Here is a 13758-nt window from a genome sequence, read left to right on the forward strand (position 1 = left end):
GCGCTTGTGCATGAGCCCGCTCGTAACTGCAAAACCGAATCTAATGTAAACAGTTGTGACTTCACGCTCATCAGAGTTAATTTGTTGTTATGAAGCATTGCATAGTCTTTCTAAAGCCTTTGACATATTTTGCTGTTGGCAGACGTTTGCATGAACACTATGTATCGTTGTATATGGCGCATTTCCTTAGCAATTTTCGAAACATGTTCCTACCTGCCCTGGATACCAGTGTCACCTCATTACAAACTCCTTTTTCATGAATATTGGGGGAAGATATTTTCACTTTTATAGATAGCTTACTGACACTTGCAGAATTGGTGGGATCGAACAATGAAAAGTTACTAAGTGTGATCCGACTGAAGTTAACAAGTTACATAATCCTCAATTTTTTCAGGCCCTACAAGAGGGATATAGTATAGAAGGAAAAATACTGTTAGGTTTTATCACAAGCAGCTTTATGGTTTATCGCAGAGAGAGGAAAAGTACGTAGAAAGTTTTATCGATCGAATTAGAAAACTGAAGACTAATACTCATAAGTAACATATGATACCAATGCCAATATGAGTATTTTGCAGTAAGCAAAACAGAATGTGTTACAGACTCATTTTTGTGAGGTTTTCCAATCAAAATTTCATGCAAGGTGCAAGTATAATTCCCAGTGGTCTTGAACAAAGTCATAAGGACTGCAACAGCATTAGCAGAGATAGATGCAGTGACCAGGACAAAAGGAAACAAGGCAGTCTTGAATGAAGAAACCATGTGTCTTGTTGTGATCAGCCTAGTCACATTCAGCAGAATTATAGGAAACCACAGCGTGGGAGATGTAAGAAAGTTCAACTCCTTGAATGGGTGTGTCCACTCTGGTATCTGCAGGCACAGTAAAGATGGCTGCAGGGGAGAGCTCACACTCAGGTATTAAATAAAAAAAGAGAATGATGCAGCACCTGTGCACTGGTCCTAGTGAATGTGAGCACAGGATACCTGTGTGCTGTATCAGTGGCAGAATGCTTTTTAACTGGCCTTGAAGGAGGAATGGTATGGAAATTTTTATTGGATATGGAGTGACAGGTGACCATAGCAAGTTGAGATACATTGATGTGAAAAAGTACATTACGTGGCTGATGTGAGGGTGGTATTCATTCGTTCAGTTTGGTATGGATAAACTTAAGAGTGGGAGAGAAGGACTTTGTGTCTTGTGTAGGAGTACTTCCTCAGATTGACAAAGGTTATGATGTCTTACTTGGACTGGGTTTCCTGAGTAAGCATCGCAAAAAAGTTGATCAGGAAAGGTGTATATTAGTGTTAGATTGGACATCATTTAGTGTAGATTTTACTTCTGAAAAAACTGTAACACCACACGGTACGCCACAGATGTGGGGTAAGCCAACTAAACTAAGTGCATGAATGATTCCTTAGACTTAACTCTTGGTATAAAATACTGAAAGGTACAGGGAAGCTAGTCTGAGTGTATGTAGGAGCATATTTGCCAGTTAACACATTATGTACATTTGGAACTTTGCCAGAAAATGAAGAACTGGACAAAGCAGAGTGCTTTGTGCACTGTAGTTTTCTGTATGTGCAAGAGGTTGACAAAAGCTAGGTAATACCTGACTGTATAGATAATTTTGGGTCAGTGATAGCCAACCTGGAAGTGTTGGAGGAAGAAGGATTGGATGGAGATTTTAGTGTAAGGTGTTCTAAGGTGACAATGTTTGCTGATTCATTGCACTGTGATGGAAAGTGACATATTTTCAAGGAATTTATAGGAAAGTAATAGATAAGTACGCAGGATTATTCAACCCTCTCAGACCACTGCCAGCTATGTCAATAACAGAACACAGTATTCCACTGGGAATGAAGTGCTGGTGTATGACAAATGATACAGAATTCTGCAACACCTCCAACCAGTGATGGAGCAATTTATAAACCAACAACTTTGTGGTGAAATGATAGAATAGAGTACTAGCCCTGTAGGAGGTGCCGGTAGCTATTGTACCAAAGAAGAGCTCCCTGGCAGTAGGGCTTCCATTGACCGTTTGACACTTACTGGATGGAGTATTATGAGGCCTGAAACCAAAACAGTGTGTTATACATAGACAGTATCATACTGTATACAAGAGCATATGTATGTTTATGGGACAGCTGTAGTCAATAATTTACAGAAGTGTCATATTGTGTTAGAAGAAGTTTGCTATTGGGGCTATGTTATTGACCAGGGCAGTGTGAAACTAGCTATACACAAATTTTCCAGTCTACTGGGAAAGAGCTCCAGTCCTTTTCAGGTTTTGCTAATTGTTGTAGAAAGTTAGTAGCAAATTTTGCAGAGGCAGCAAGACATCTTACAATTCTGTTAAAACGAGAGTAAAGTTACAATGGACTACAGATTCTGAGCAAGGCTTTGAGTCTTAAGAGGACGTATTGACCTCTGGTGCTATTCTCATTTTCTTAAATCATCAAAACCAGTTTATACTATCTTGTGATACCAATATCACACATTTGACTGTATCTCTTCAGGCTTTCCCTGCAATCTAATGGCATCTTGGGTTTATAGGTGTTCTGCCGGATATAAACATCATTCTTGCATGATATTTTGGTAACATAGCTCATAACCTTCATCAGGTGTGACCTGAGACTGCTCCTCGAGTGGACCGCATTGCCAAGTTAAAATTTGCTTTGTTTACCAAAACACAGCAGAGTTTACATAGTCCCACCTCACTAACATGTTATTCAGATGCAATTGTGAGGGAATTCTGAAACAGTGGTTTATTAAGTGAGGAGCTGAGGGAAAGTAAGGTCAGTATCTTATGAAAAAGCACACATCAGTACAAAATAAATGTGTAATGTCATCATTTATGTTGTTCCAAAACCCATAGCATTTCTGATTTCACCAGCTATCAAAGGCCCTCAAAAAATTACCTTCTTTCATTGAAAATGTCTGTAGTTAGTGGAAAAACAAAGTAGATAATGAAATTTTGCATAATAACCATATGGCTAAATACGCTCCTTCTTGCCAGCTATCACTTTCCAAAATATCGTTTCAATATCTCATACTGTTTATGAAATATGAGGAATGATGCAGATATTTCACTCTGGCTTTATCGCTGGTGTGTTGCGATCGCAAGTACCTGGTAATGAACGTCAAGCTGAGAACACATGCTTTGCAAGCTAAAAACTGGGCAGATACTGACTGACAGTAATGGGACAACGCGCTTACAGCCAACACTTTGTTAGGAAGGAGACCATACGTATGTATGTGTTAAGGGAGCTGACATGCCTATATAAATTGGTAATCACAGGTGATGACTCAAATGGCTGAAAAATAAAGGCTATGCCCATACCGGCCAGAGTTAACAACCCATAAAAAGGGAAATAAGCTCAGACACTGTGCACCTCCATATGATGTCAGTGCACAGTGGGGGGGAGGGGGGCAATTATAATAGAGCATATTATTATTATTATTATTATTATTATTTTCTTTCTTTTCTTTTCTCCCTCATTCTTTTCTTTTTATGCATACAAGATATATACATATCTATATATAAAATAATAATTTTGTACCATAGATAACAAAATGGTTCAAACGGCTTTGAGCACTATAGGACTTAACTTCTGAGGTCATCAGTCCCCTAGAACTTAGAACCACTTAAAACTAACTAACCTAAGGACATCACACACATCCATGCCTGAGGCAGGATCCGAACCTGCGACCCCTGCCACTATTCTATGGCAACTGTGACAGGACAGCGCCAAGCGGAATATGAATATACCTTTCAATTGTTGAGATAAAATTTTTTTTGAGATAAATGATCCATTTTATCATTACAAGAAACTAATAAGGCCTTTGTTGCATTTGTTACATGTCCGTGAGATTGGAAATATTAACAGTTTGAAGGAGCAAAGTAAAAATTAAATACTGCCTACAAACGAGATGCACCAGGAATGCTGATGTCAGTGGTAAAGGTAGGAAGTAAATAATCTCTCTTCCTTCCAATTAATATCCTTTACAGAATGTGCATTTCTCTATAAAAGACAAAAATCTGTATGAAGTCATCATTATGGTGCGAAATAACTCTTGCAAATTCTGTTAGACTTTATCAATAGGACTGCATCCAAAAATACTTAGGTTCATTGATGAAAATGCACATAAACTGCTTTAATTGAAAAATACCGATACTAACAAAATTCCTGTTCTGAAATTTTTTTTTTCTTTCATAATTTTGTTAAGCATTGTTCACAATGGAGTCAAAGGAAATGGCCATTGTTGAAAATTCATTGTAAAATGCAATATGTCAAGATAGCAGAAATCCTCACTTGGCAACATTTGAAAGTAACGCACCAACTTATGAATTGCCGATGACCATCAAAGCAACAAGGTTGGCATCTCACTATTGAAAAGTGATGACACTAGTAATATAGCTAGTCGTGATGCCACTTTTATGACGTTCGATGAGACAATTTCTCAGGTCTCACTGGTAAACATTTTTTCAAATAGTGAAACTGAAGCACACAACAGTGAAAATTTCTCTGCTTATCTGCTCACAATGTTGCAAAAGCAAGCACAGGAAACAGTTCACAAAAGCAATGTAAACACTAGTAAGACAAACACTTTGACACAGCTCATGCAACTAATAACACAACAGTTTGCACAGCAAAATAAGACATTAAATGATTTCAAGAATAGTATTAGTCAACAGTTCAGTGAGATGAGCAAAGATATATGCACTGAATTATCTGACAAATTATGCGGCAAATTCACAGAGATCGGTAAACAACTAAAACAAGAAATAATTACCGACATGTCCCGCAATATAAATACATTAATGGAAAAAGTAACATCTGTAGATTGTAATCAGGAACAACTTGTGGGTGAGTTGCAAAACCTTAGTGAAGCATTTTCTCAAATTCAGGAGATGCAATCACAAGTGGATGCATCAGAAAAAAATGTAACGAATGCAGTCAGTGACCTGTAAGATATATGCAAAAACCTACCTACAGAAATACACAAGTTGAGTCTAAGAGTAGATCAGTTAAGTTTAGTCAGAATTTGCCATAAAACAGAGTGATAAATTATGTGCAGATGTAAAGGAAAAAAAATGAAAAAGCTGAAGCTGGGATGCTGGATAAGGACAGCACACTTTCTGAAAAGGTAGTGTCAGAATGGAAAAGATATGTGGATACCTTAGAAGAAGCTTTAAAAGAGAGGGAAAGTTAATTCCAGCTAAAATAGATTCAGGTCTAAAGGAAGCAGAGGAATGTTTATGAGGCAGTATTGCTAAAACTACTGACATTCCAAAACAACATATGGCAGTAAACAAACCTATGCTCTTAGAGAAGTTAGCCACCTTCACTGGTTACCCACAATACGGTGTTAGCCCGTCGAAGGTAAATACCAAAAGTTGCACAATGCCACGATACGAGGTGGAATCAAAAATTTTCGTGACTGGTGCTGCCATTTAGAAAGTAGGAGTAGTAGATTTTTGCACCGCTAGGTGGTGAGAGCTGCATATCTGATGAGTCAGTGTGCAGAGTGGCATTCAGCTGGGAGGATGTGTTGTGTGTCCTCAGCGATTTCCTTAATACTCTGTGTATGGTGTGTGGTGATTTTATGATGGATCGCAAATGGAACAGTGCGAGTGTACCAATTCTGTGTGAATCTCGGGGAAAGGGCTAGAGAGTCCCTTGCAATGATTCAGCAAGTGTTTGGAGGACAGAGCATGAGCCGTATGCGTGTGTTTGAGTGGTATGCTCAGTTCAGATGTCAAAGATGATGCTCACACTGGAAGGCCCATTAGCTGCATAACGCCAGACATTGTTACCAAACTTCAACAGTTGGTTCTTGCAGACAGACGTCAAACCATTCAAGACCTTGCAGATGAAATAGGGTCAATCCATATGAAGTGGGACAGTGATGGTTGCTTGACCATTTTTAAATATTTTAATTTTTTTATATGTGATTGCCCTATATTTGAGAAGTTCAAAACAGTTTTTTAAAATAATTTATCTTGTACCTTACTGGATGGCGGCAATTTTTATTGGTAGGCGCACGACGATTTTTCAGTCTGGAGGCATTAGCGAAAATTTGGATCTCTCTGCGCTAGGTTAAGTTACAACATGATTGTTTTTAGAAAAGTGTCCTCTACAACATTGTCTATTACATAAAATACTGTAAATTCAAAAATAACCAGTCAAAATGACCTCCACAATTAGGTATCCAAATTTTCCAAAATCCACTTTTTAGGCCCAAAAATAACAAAAATGAGTGATTTATGAGAGTCTATTTTCTTCCTATAGTTGGATATCATACACTACTAGCCTCATATAGAGCACTATCACCCAATATTCATTAAGTTTATTTATTTTTAATAATGCAGTATTAAACAACAGGAGCATTCGCTTTTGCTCTATGGTAATAAAAATGTCCATTTACGTTTAAGTTTATTGTCAATAAATAAATACATAATTGATGGGTGTGGCATTGTTGTAGTCAGTCTGTTCTGAAACCTCAGTTAGAGTGGATCTACATACTTCATTGAGAGTGTAGAATGTGTTATTTGCTTTGTTCTGTATGTAATTTGTAATTAATTTTGAGAGACTGACTGGAATGCAATAACATGGATGAACAGTGCTCTGTTGTACAGATAGCAAGTCAAGTGTGTCACAAAACAGTTTACAGTTCAGTTTAAAAAAAACTTGAAACTTTGATGAAGTTAGACAAACTTTATTTAAATTTCGAGTAAGTTCTTCTCTAACATCAGTGTATGAGTGTCATGAGTGGAGTGCAACCACATTTTTGTAATAAAGTGCTGTGATTCACTTAAAGTTCATAAATAGCCTATTACTAAAGGTTTGAGGGAAATAAAAGTTAAATATTTGTTGTTGTTATGTGAGAGTGAAACAGCTCCAAAAGTGAAACATAATGTGATTCTTGGAAATTTCCCGTGCCCAAATTGTTACTCAAAAATATTTGTTGTGAATCCAGAATTGGAACATGTAACCTTGTTAATGACATTTATATTCCTAATGTGGAAGCTGTTAGCATATTGGATTTTGCTTGTCCTAAGTTAGATGTATCTCCTGCTTCAAAAATAATAAAATTAAGTAGCAGAAAAAGAAAAGCAGCTATTGAAAATAAGGTACAAATACAGCAAAATAGTTGTTATAAATGGAGTTAAAGTAACAAAGCAGAAATGACTAGTGCTGTCAAATTTAAATGAACTTTATGTAGCTTTCAAACATTCTCATCCTGAATGCAAAATTGGAAGGTCAACATTTTGTGACCTCTGCACTAAGTGGTGTATTTTGGCTAGATCCTCAGGGACATATTCTGTATGTGTTTGTTTATATCATCAAAATGTCAAACTGATGATTGCAGGTGCAAAACTCAGTGATCTTAACTACAAAGAGTTACTGGATTTAATGGTCTGTGACACTAACAGTTATGACTGTATGATGAGTTTGTGTAATAAATGTCCTGGTAAGGAAACCTTTATTGAATTGTTTCACGAATATGATGAGGAAATGCCAGACAGTATTACCTTCAAACAGTGGGTCACAACTGACAGGGCAGAAATGATAACAGTGGTCAAATCTCAGGAAGAGTACTTGGAATCTTTAATCGATAACTTACAAAAACTCAAAGTCACCACTATGTTTCTAAAATCCAAAGTGAATATTTGAAGGACAAAAAAGCACAACTTAATGAAACTGAATGCATGGTGCTAGTTGATTTTGCAGAAAATTTTACATTTGTGATTCAGGATGCAATACAAGGGTCAATGACCAGGCAACAGTGCATCCATTTATTCTCTACTTTAAAAATGAAGAAGATGAAGTTTGCAGTTCTCCAACTTGCATTCTAAGCAACTACTTGTAGCACAACACTTTGGCTGTACATGTGTTTCAAAAGTATGTAATAAATTACACAAAAGAAAATTTTCCGAAGGTTGAGAAGCTGATATACCTTTCAGATGGAATGGGTAGTCAGTATAAGAACAAAAATAATTTTTCAAATCTGTGCAACCACAAAGTAGACTTTGGGTTGGAGGATGAATGGCACTTTCTTGCATCTTGCCATGGTAAAAATGCATGTGACAGAGTAGGAGGTACAACAAAATGTGATATAAGTTAAGTCAGCCTACAAAGACCAACCACATACCAAATTCTCACAGTACAGGACATGTATGTCTTTTGCAAGAATAATATTAAAGGGATTACCTATTTTCAGATCAAGAAAGAAGAAGTGGTTCTGCATATGAAAACAAAATTTCAAACCAGATTTGAAAACTGTATAGCAATAAAAGAACAAGGCATTTTCACAAATTCCTTGACACAGCAGAAAACTTAGTTCGATGCTATGTAACATCAGAAACTGAAATTTATCATGTCAGTAAAATTACATCTTTGTCTTTAATGTTGAATGACATAGTGGCATGTGAGTATGATGGACAGTGGTGGCTTGCAGAGGTTGAAAGAATAAGTTTGGCAAACAATGAAGTTTTTGTGCATTTTTACCACCCTGCTGGCCCAAGAATATCATCCAAGAAATCTACTTGTGACAAAGTTTGGATACCAATGAAAAATGTTTTAAGGAAACTTTCAGTGCTTGAACTTACCACAGCAACTGGGAGGTCTTATTCTATACCACAGAAGCTGTCTGAAGAAATAAGGTTTAGGAACAGTCACATCTCAAAGGAAGTTAATTGGAAATATCTATTTTAAGTATGTCAGAAAAATATAAATGTTAATTTCAGTGATGTTTCCACTTTTTGTATATAATTCAGTACCTTACTTCAATAATAATTGATTATATCTTGCCAATATCACACATGAATAGGCAACACCATAAGATCAGTTGTAGAGTGATGTGAATTATCTTCTCATTTTCAAAAATTCGTATCTTTGTTCACAGTCAGACATCAATGTTGAAATTTTTACAATACGTTGTTATCATATAGGTGTACAAACTGTACAAAAATCATATTTTTATATTCAGTCCCACCTGAGATAACGAACCCCAAACTTTACAAAAAATGAACATTTTCAAATTTCAAAAATTCATAAAAAATTAAGGAAACATTTATAAGTGTTCTTGCTCTATATGAGGCTAGTAGTATATGATATCTAACTATAGGAAAAAAATATAATCTCATAAATCACCCCTTGTTTGTTATTTTTGGGCCTAAAATGTGGATTTTTGAAAATTTAGATAGCAAACTGTGGAGGTCATTTTAACAGGTTATCTTTTCTAAAAACAATCATGTCAATTTCAATGTTGTAACTTAAACCAGTGCATAGATATTCATGCTTTTGCTAAAGTCTCTAGTCTAAACTGTAACACCATCGCACACTCAGCAAAGGTGAAAGGTAAAATTTTTTTACTAACTGTTTTGAACTTCTCAATTATAGGGTAATCACATATTAAAAAAATTAAAATATTTAAAAATGGTCAAGCAATCAACTTAAATTTTATTGGACCATTTCATTACCATTGATCCAGGTGGTATTGGTCATGGGACATGTCAACGTATGTTGACTGATGAATTGGGCATGCATTGTGTCACAGCAAAATTTGTGCCAAGGACCTTGACTGCTGATCAGAAGGCACAGCGTGTTGAAGTGTGCACGGACCTTTGTCAGACTGCATCTGATGACCCAACCTTCTTGTCATCGGTTATCAATGGCAACGAGAATTGGATTTACAGTTATGACCCATAGACAAAGCAACAATCGTCCCAGTGCAAGAGCCTGGGCTCTCCAAGACCCAAAAAAACGAGACAGGTGAAGAGCATGATCATCGTTTTCTTTCGTACCAAGGGAATTGTGCACAAAAATTTGTCTCACCCACCCAAACAGTGAATTTCACATGCTACTGTGACTTTTGCGATGGCTCTGCGAAAACGTGCGGTGATGATGTCCCGAACTTTGGTGTCAACTGAACTGGCTGCTGCATCACGACAATGTGCCCTGTCACACATCCTTGCTCACCAGGACCTTTTAGGCAAAAAACAACATTGCGGTTGTACCCCACCCACCATACTCGCCAGATTTGGCGCCTTGCGACTTCTTACTATTCACAAAAGCGAAACTCAAGTTGAAAGGCCATTGGTTTGACACTCTAGAGAGGATTCAAGAAGCATTGCTGGTGGTGATAAACACCCTCAAACAACAAGACTTCCAGAAAACATTTGACCAGTAGCAGAAGCATTGGGACTGTGTGTACGTGCGGATGGGAACTAGTTCAAGGGTGATGGTGACCATTAGTTTAAAGGTAAAATTTTCAACAGATGGCAGCACCAGTCCCAGAAGTTTTGGATAGCACCTTGTACTTGCTTGCAGTTGGACCTGTCGAGCAAGAACAGTTGCTTTGTGCTACCCCACAAGCTAACATAAACACGCCTGCCACTGACAGTGCGGTGTGTTTGTCAACATTACTCACCAATTGAAAATTCCCAATATTTACTTCTGAAGGGAAAAGAACACACCCTGTGATCTTTATCAGAGCATTTCAAAATGTTTTACCTGGACTGAAGCCCAGAAAATTAGATTTGTTGTTGGATACACACAGCGTGACGTTCTACTATGGACTACAGACATGATGGAATGTTGCCACTACTATGAACAGTTTGAGAGGGCATTTCTGGATTGGTCTGAGGCCGTACAAGAGAGACTCAGGTTGTGAAGTATTCAACCCAGCTCCGTTCAATAGCAAGTACGGATGCTTAAGGGCCTATTTTGAAAAATATTTGAATAAAACCAGGTACTGGATTAACCTGATATCCCAAGTAAATGTGCTGAAAATTTTAAGGAGCCATCTTCCTGCCCACATTAGAGATAGGACTTGCTTTATTAGATATGATCATGGTAATGATGTAAGAGATGAACTGTTTCAAGGTAATGAGGGTACGCAGATTAACTGGACAGAGGACAAGATACAAGCTAATATTAAAAGCAAAATATTTGATCTTGATATACCCATTGTGCTTGACACAAGGGCTACAACTAATTTGATGTCACAGGGATTCTTTCAAGAACTGAAGAAACATGGATGTATACCCACACTGCCAGTGCAAAATTGCAATGTACAAACTGCCACTGGTCAGAAATCGAAAGGAGTCAACATACAAGCTTTAATTCTCATATAATTAGGACAGTTTTCTGTATGATGCAATTTTTTGATAGTAGAGAAAGTAATAGTTGATTGTTTAATCAGTATGGATACATTTAGGACATACCAAGTACAAACTGATATAGGAAAGGGCCAGTGTCATTTCACTGTAAATAACCAATTATTTGTAATATAACTGATCAGGGGAAGTACTAATAGATGTAAAACTGAAGTTATTCGTTACCATGAAGATCAATTGGTAAATCCTATAGTTATGTTTGTCAACACACACACAGTAGCGAACAGTCGTCAGCAGAAGAAATAAACATCAACACAATAAGCACAAAGGTAAGTGAATCAAATTGGATGTCTAAAGAACAACAAGCGGAACTTAGGGAACTTATACTTGTTTATGTACATGTATTTGAAAAAAGGCCAGGCATTATTAAGGATTTTGGGTACAAAATGGAAATGTATCCTCACGAAACATTTTGTTTTACCTCATACCATATACCATGGACAAAGAGGGAAGCAGTATGAAAAAGAGATTAACAGGATGCCTGAATGGAACATAATACAACCACCATTTTCCCATTATTGTAGTCCCATCTTGGCTGTGAGTAGGGTAGACCTGGGCAATGCCGACACCTTAAGACATTTTTAATTTTTTACTGATTTAGTTACATTTTTTATTGAGGTACCTAAAGTTTAATTGGGGATTTCTGCTTTCATTAAAAATATAGTTTTGTTAAACTAATTACATTTATAAAGTGAAAAATACGTATATAGGAATGTCTACTGGATCTTGGTATTTCCTCGGTTGCCAGGGCAATTTCGACACCACTTTGGGGTAATGGCAAAATTAGTGAGAAATAATAACATGAATGTATATCAATAAAATGTATATTGTTACATAGTTATATATGATACATATAATAGTATGTCATGAATATAGATAAAGAAATATGACAAATAAGTCTGAAAAGAAAACAAATCATTTTAAGAAGTAGAGAAAAGTCACAAATATACTTTTCAGGAGAATCATAGTCGCTACAGTCTGTGTGTGCCTACTTCCCACAAAATACACACCAATACCACAGTTCAGTTTTAATGCCATATTCCCCACAGGCTAAACATATTTCATTGTCTTTGGAAAATATATCTATTCCATCATCCATTTCATTGTTGTTGCATAATGCTGGCTCATCTATTTCTTCTTCAGAAGATGTTTCTTCAAAAGAAAACTGTCTGCTGCACCCTTTTTTTTTCTTTTTTTTTTACCTTTGGATGTGGCCTTGTATTTGTAGTGCTTGATTTTATTTTGGGTTTACCCTTGACTTGACCTGACTTCTTCAAAAGATTAAGTTTAAGTTTTGGAACAATCTTTGGGTCATAAATTACCTTTTCTAATCTATGCTTAGCTTTCATACCTTTAATGACTCTTTTCTTTTGTGCTTCCTGCAATACAGTTTTCATGGGTGCGGACGTCATAATAATGGAATGTTGCTTCCTGTCAACTTTTTGTTTGACACCATTGTGAGGTGGTTGCTGTTGTTGCATAGGCGATAATGCTTCCAAGGTTTCTCTGAAGTGAGTTGTATCCTGAGAGGTTTTTGGAGAAGGTGTTGTTCCAGGATCTGACCTTGAGGAACAAGCTACTGGATTAGCATAAGGTCCAGTCAAATTCAAGTTGGTGGTTTTCCAGGAACGCTGTGAATTTTCAGCCATTGCCTGATTTGTGTTTGTAGGCTCCTCAGCGACTGCATTGTTCCCATTGTGAACACCATAGCCATTCATTGGCTCATCAACATTTTCTGGGTCAATGATGGCCAAAGTTTGAATTCTGTTCTCAGAGATAAAATCGAAATCACTGAACTTTTCTGGTTTGTACAGGAAGATCCCTGCTGCACCAAATCCTGTTACACCTTTCTCCATGGTTGCGACGTTCATGTAAGCTTCAATGAAGATCAAAGCAATATCATAAACTGATATCTTCTCAAAGCGATTAGCCCTTAAGAACCTGTCACACTGAATGTTGAATGCCTTCTTGAGAGGACTGTAAGAAGCCAAATCTAAAGGCTGCAATTTGGGTGATGTATGTGGTGGTATACAAACCTCATGAACATAATTAGCTCTACAAAACCCATAGCTATCTAGAGAGATGTAACTTCCATGGTAGTTCATTATTAATAACACAGGGTCTTACTTGGTTGGTTTGGCATTCTCTTTGAAGTGCTTATGCCAGTCACTGAAAAGATCTTCGTTTGACCATCCGTTATGTGAACATCTATATATGGCCCACGCTGGCCCTCCTTTTTCCAACTGAGGAGACATCTGCTTCTGGGGATAGATGAATGTGCATGGGATGTAAATCCCAGAAGCAGTTACAGCGCAGACCAATGTAATATTCCTGCTTCGTTCCCAACTCGTAGCGGAGCCTACCTGATGTTGGCCTTGAAGGGCTAAAATCTTTCCTGGTTTTTGAACTGTTGATATCCCAGTTTCATCCATATTGAATACTCTTGTTGCCTTAAATTGATGTTTTTGATATACTTTATCCAAGTTTGAAAAGATTAAATCAACTTCAGATTTATTAAAAGCCAGAATTCGGTTAAGGCTTGTTGCAGAAGGCTGCCTTAGGCTTAAGGTTGGGT

This window comes from Schistocerca cancellata, chromosome 1 (genome assembly GCF_023864275.1).
Source record: "Schistocerca cancellata isolate TAMUIC-IGC-003103 chromosome 1, iqSchCanc2.1, whole genome shotgun sequence".
Lineage (NCBI taxonomy): Eukaryota > Metazoa > Arthropoda > Insecta > Orthoptera > Acrididae > Schistocerca > Schistocerca cancellata.